Raw genomic sequence first — 6,481 nt, 5'->3', positions numbered from 1 at the left:
GGGCAGGGGGAGGGAGTGCCCGCAAGTGAGCACGTGCCCCAGCACGGTGGAGGTCACAGTCTTGTGACCTGATCACATTTCTAGGTTTTGTTCCTTAGAATCAAGTCACTAAACCCACCCACACTCAAGGGAGGGGATTGCACATATATTCTAGTGTGCAAAGTGTGACGAGGTGAACAGCAGGAAAGGAGGCTGGGGAGGTCAATGGGGGTAGGGGAGGCCTGTCATCCCCTTTTTGATGCCCAGAATAAAACGCATTTCCTTTTGCAGGAGTGAAATATTTAAGCAGCAGTGGTTGTTTCCAGTGGGCATGGTGGGTTTTGTGGGTACACATACATAGATCTTTAAAGCATGATTCTTGAAATCCACACCAACTCTAAGGTAAGAAGTTGAGAAAAATTATACTGACTGTATCACTATGAACAGAATGACCAGAACACAGTGGTCATTATACAGCCTGAATTGATGTAGTATTACCAGCGGGTTATAAAAATGGCCAGAATACGATCAGTTGAGTATATACAGCCACTCATCGCCTAGATCTATGGTAAGTGTCCCCCCCCCTTTTTTTTTAAAAAACTCTAAACTTTTACATTCCTCTTGGAAATAGAATTATTTTAAAGATGGGAAACAGATTGTGCTCATTTCACTTTTGTTTTGTCTGGGATATTTCTAGCCTCCCTTGCATATAGAAAAATCATTGTTAGTTTCACACAATTTAACTTTATAGCAAGATTCTGTTGCAAGACACGTTTGGAAACTGTCCCAGATAAACACTCTCTTCGCATAGCTGCAGAGAGAACTGCTATCACCACAAAAGAAAAGTCAGGGAGGGCAGTTTGTGCGCTGGGAGGATTTTCAAAGCTGCAATTCAGCTTTCAAGTGGCTCATCAGTTGGTTTGCTTCCTTCAGAATCCATCCACCCAATCCCTTGGTATTTTGTCACCATCGAGACAAGAGTATTAATCATTAAAAAGAAGAATTAAAGCACTGGCCTTTCCTTCATCCCTCCCTCCCACCATCCTTCCTTCCTTCCTTCTTTCCTCCATCCTGCGCTCCCTCCCTCCTTCCCATACCTTCCATTCCCTTCCCTTCCCTTTCCTCTCCTGCTCTCTCTTCCTTACTCTCTCTCCTTCCTCCCTCCTCTCCCTTTCCTTTCCTTCTTCTCTCTCTCTCCCTCCCTTCCTCTCTTTCTTCTCCTCTCCTCTCCTTCTTCTCCCTCTCTCTCTCTATTCCTACCTTCCTCCCCTCCCTCTTTACCCTCCCCTTCTGTCCCCTTCCCTTCCCTCCCTCCCTCCCTTCCTTCCTTCCTTCTTTCCTTCCTTCCTTCATACCTACCTACCTACCTACCCACCTTCCTTCTTGGTTAAAGAAACAATATCCCAAGGTTATATTCTCCAAGATGCCCAAGAAACAAGTCCTCAGTACATCAGCCCAAGTTCACCTTCAGGCAGCCAGTTTATCAGTGAAAATTCCCAATATTAGTAAAAGTATGAACTCAGTTTAAAGACCTTTTTCACTTTTCACAAATACCTTAATAAATACGAGCACTGTGGCTGATGACAACCTGAAGAAATAGAAGGGCTAGTGTTGTCTTTCACCTTTTAAAGGTTTGATTTGCTTGCAGAAAGAACCATAGATGGGTAGCGAGGTGTCACACGGCATCAAAGTTAACATCACCTAAAGTGAATTTCCAAGTCCTCCTTCAGACTTACTCTTCCACCAGCTCCCCCCAAAATGCTGCTGCCATCCATTCATTTTTCCAAGCCAGAAATCTGGGACTTGTCCTGGATTCCTACCACTGCTAATCTATCAGAAAGTTTTACCAGTTCTACCTCTAAACTATGCAGTGATTTTTTATCTCTCTCTCCATTTCCAAGGCCACTGCCCCAGGCCAAACTGCCACCATTTCTTGCCTGGATTATTGACACGGCCTTCTTGCTGGTCTTCTGCTTGCAGTTCGGTTCTCTTCCACACTTGTTTAGTTCTCTCTTCTCCCCGTTACTCCTTGAAAGCTTCCTCTTGATTTTAAAATAGAAACCAAACTTTATGATCCAGGTGACCCAGTCACGGCCTTTTCCTAGTGTCCAGCTGGGGAGCTGATCCCGTTGGCCTTTCTCAGCTCCTAAAGCACACCACTTTCATTCCTGCCTCAAGATCTTTGTACTTTCTGCGTTTTTGCCTGGAATGCCCCCTACCCCCACCTCTCACCTCTTCCTAAAACCATTCATTCTTTAGATCCCAGCCTAAAGGTCCCCTCTGGCAGAAGCCCTCCTTGCTCACTTGTGTAGGTAGAAATCCCGTTATTTTCTATTATAATACCCATACACTCCACTTTCTCGAAGTCTCAAAACTTTTTTTTTTTTTTCAAAGATTTTATTTATTTATTTGTCAGAGAGAGAGAGGGAGAGAGAGTGAGCACAGGCAGACAGAATGGCAGGCAGAGGCAGAGGGAGAAGCAGGCTCCCCGACGAGCAAGGAGCCCGACGTGGGACTCAATCCCAGGATGCTGGGACCATGACCCGAGCCGAAGGCAGCTGCTTAACCAACTGAGCCACCCAGGCGTCCCTCGAAGTCTCAAAACTTTTATCTACATTTCCTTTTGTCTTATTTATTTGCTTACTAGTTGACTGTCTTTCCCAATCATGTAAGGGCCAGAGCCCTGTTGTCTTTTTATTTTTCTTTCACCAGGACCTCATCTAGGGCCCACTACCCAGCAGGTGCTGAATAATTAGTTATTGGTTGAATAAAAGTGCCTGCCATCTCTAAAGAACTGGTTGACCGTGGTTTGGTAAAAATTTTGAGATTTAATACCAAATTTTTCAAGTATGCTTCTATGTAGGTGTTATTCTTTATGTGTTTCCACTTAGAGAACAACTACCACAAAGTAAAATAAAATCTCCTAAGTACATCTCCAAACCTGGTTTTATGGCTAATTTTATCTTCCTGGAAATTTTCCATTCCTGCTTGTGAACAAAATTTTTTAAAATTTTCAACTACTACTTTATCGAAAAATAAGTCTGAATCAAGGATCTTTTGGGAAATTGCTGTCCTCATGGCCACACCATCATTAGTAGCCACCCTCACACGTGTTCACTGACAAGGTACTCCCTTAATAACAAGATAAACAGTCGAGATTGGTGGGTAGTTTTTTTTTTTTTTTTTTTTCAGTGTTTCAAGATTCATTGTTTGTGTACCACACCCAGTGCTCCCTGCAATATGTGCCCTTCTGATAACCCACCACCAGCTTGTGGAGAGGAGGTTTGCCGAAGGCAAAGAGAGCCTCAGCTGGTATTGCAAAGAATGCCTTTTATCATTCCATCTGTTTGGCCCCTAACAGCAGGATTTCATAGAGCATGAACTGAATAGATCTGTGGCAACACTGAGGCAATAACATGTTTTTCAGCAAACATGCCTAGTTTTGTTGCCATAATAACTTTCAGTAACTCCCAAAGTCTTAGGGGGCAATGTTGAGGCTCCATTCTTGAAGGAGAAAACTGTATTTAGAAAAGGGGGAAAAAAATGCAGCCTAACCAGACTGTGGGGTATGTTTTCCACTCTTATTTAAGATTGTGTAGTTAACTGAGCAACGTTGTTGGCATTGGTTGGCTTGTTGTGAATTAACATTACGCTCTCCACTGTGTGTCCAGCATCTCAGTCACTGTGGCTCCTGGAGGGGGAGTCAGTCAGCTCCAGTTCACTGTAGGAAATCTGGGGTCGAAGGAGATGAAGTGTCTTATTCAAAGTCATTCATTATGTGGAAAACCTGGGATTTGAACCTAAGTTTGTTTGGCTTTAAAAGAAAGGGAGGGAGGGTGGAAGGGTGAAAGGAAGGAAAGAGAGAAAGGAAGGAAGGAAGGAAAACAGACTCAATTAAAATAACTATTCAACAATTTTCCCAAGCTCTTTGAATGTGCTGTCTACATATTCTGTTCGTTTACCCAAAGGCTTTTTGAGTTTGTTAGACTCAAGTGTCTGAGTCTAAAGTCATTTTTACATACAGGTTATATGCATATGCATAGATGAATGTATAGTTTTTTGCATATGTTAAATTATTTCCCACTTCTATCAGGTATATATATTTAACTTCGTTCTATCTATATGCATGGACATAACTTACATAAAAGCGGGGTAGGGGTGGTCCATATGTCCCAGTTTCACTGCCGAACCACAGTCAAAGAAATACAGTCCGGCGATCAGAAGGAAAATAATTCTTATTTTCACTTGTATGTCTTGAAGGACATTAAGAGACAACAGGTTAGTAACTGAGGGCAGCTCTTAGGAAATGTCTTTGCCTCTCCACGCACTCCACAGAGGCTCGTCTCTTCTCAGGACCCACAATACCAATCCCAGACTTCGCTTTGCTCTTTCTTCTCCACCTTCCCCCGTAACTCTTTATTATGTGGACTGTCAACCCCTCACCCACAGTTTAGCTTCTCTGTAAGAGGAGCTGACCCAGCATGCAAGGAGACGTTTTACTTAGAGGCTTGAAGGGTGGTGAAGGTGGGGCTGAGGGGGAGAAAGGCTGTGAAAAGTCAGACATTGACCATTTCTCATAAGAGTTACAAGTTAGGGGGCGCCTGGGTGGCTCAATGGGTTAAGCCTCTGCCTTCAGCTCAGGTCATGATCCCAGGGTCCTTTGATCAAGCCCCGCATCAGGCTCTCTGCTTAGCAGGGAGCCTGCTTCCCCCTCTCTCTCTGCCTGCCTCTCTGCCTACTTGTGATCTCTCTCTATCAAATAAATAAAATCTTAAAAAAAAAAAAGAGTTACAAGTTAGTACTTTAAGTCCTTGTCATGGGTACCATTTTATCTGCACATATTTCTATGGGTACAATACTTGGCTTTCTTGTACATCAATATATCAGTTGTGATGCCTTTTTTAGCCATTAAATAATTACATAGTACTTACTTTGTGCCAGTTACTATTCCACCTGCTTTATATATTAACTGGTTTAATCTCCACAATGGCCTATGGGTAGCTACTATATTTCTTCCTATTCTACAGATGAAGAAACCGAGTCACACAGATGCTAAGTAACTCGTACAGGGTCCCACAACTATCAAGGGGGTAAAATCAAACAAGACTGAACTCATGCAGTCTGACCCCAGAGTTTATGCCTTACGACAATTGCCGAACTACCTCTCGAGTGAAATAATAAAGTTTTTTTACTTAATTATTAGTATTTTTCAATGTTTATTTTCAAAAGTAATGTGGAGGTTGATAGATCATAAGATAATGTCTGCGTGTTCTTCTTGTTTTGAGTGTTTTGCTGCTCTGAACAGTCAGTGGGATAGTGACCACTGACCAGGCTCAGTAATCTTTCTGGTGTGGGATTTGGAAGCCTGCAGTTTTCTCTCCTACTCACTCAGCACTCCCTTCCCATAAAGGGGTGGGCAGTTGCTGTTTCTAACAGAAGGTAAGCATGCATGGAATTCACAAAACAGGAAGCCGCAAAGAAGAAAACCTAGAATTAGAAGAATGAGGTTGGGCAAGGGCGCGTGGGAGTGGAAACAGTCCATCTTTTGTTCACCTCTTTTCTGTGCAGGAGGTGCAGCCTGGGGCTTCCCCGAAGTTCCTGAATGCCTTTGTTTTCCTCGTGGTGGGTCACCCTCCCATCAGGATTAGTTTTTTCCTAGACTGTGAACAGGCATACTTGTTTATCTCTTTACTCTTGCTCTACTGGGGGCTCATTGGACTCGCTGGAGAGACCATGGATGGCAGATAACCTGGAAGCCTCCTGAGGAAGTGCGGCCTCCTGAGCCCAGGGAAGATAACCCTTGTCGAATATGACACTCTGTGTCTGAACCTGGCTTTTGCTTCTGAATCCTCCGCAGTGCTCCTGGCGGCCGATCAGACAGGGCACAGAGCAACGCTGACTTCCCACTCCTGACTAGACCCTGAGAACTAAGGTGTAGATGTGACAGGGAAGTCAAAATGGAGACCCACCGGCAAGAGCGCTCAGATGCCACCTGGGCCAACCCTGAATGGAACAGATGAGAAATCAAGGCAGAAGTTCACCTCCTTCCTTCGTAGCAGACCTGGAATTTAACAGGCTCCCTGCCTCCAAATCCAGTGCCCTTGTCGAGCTGCCTCTGGGCTGCGTGTCTGAATTCAGCCCCCCATATTTCTCCGAGTCTAAAAGTTTTCCAGCTTGAGAGAGTGTTTTTGCTGAGGCTCCAACAGTTGTCCCACCTTCTACACGGAGCCTGCGATGCGGCCAGGTTGGGCCATGACGGACAAATATGAGCCTGTTCTAGCTTTTGGGTCAGGGCTCACTGCAGTTTTTCTCAGAGGTGGCAGCAGAGTGGGGCATGGAGGAGCGCTGCTGGAGCACACAGCCTGCTTGTGCCTGTGAGAGACCCCCATACCTTCTTGTCATAGGGCCCTGGGGAGCCCACTGTCCTGGGGGATGCCAGGGGGTGCAGGAGCCACACAGGGGGCTCTTAGGGTGTCCTGGTTAATGGTGCAGGCTCTATAGT

The sequence above is a fragment of the Enhydra lutris genome, unplaced genomic scaffold (assembly GCF_002288905.1).
Source record: "Enhydra lutris kenyoni isolate GAN:26980312 unplaced genomic scaffold, ASM228890v2 scaffoldscaffold34, whole genome shotgun sequence".
Classification (NCBI taxonomy): domain Eukaryota; kingdom Metazoa; phylum Chordata; class Mammalia; order Carnivora; family Mustelidae; genus Enhydra; species Enhydra lutris.
This window is presented reverse-complemented; position numbering follows the sequence as displayed.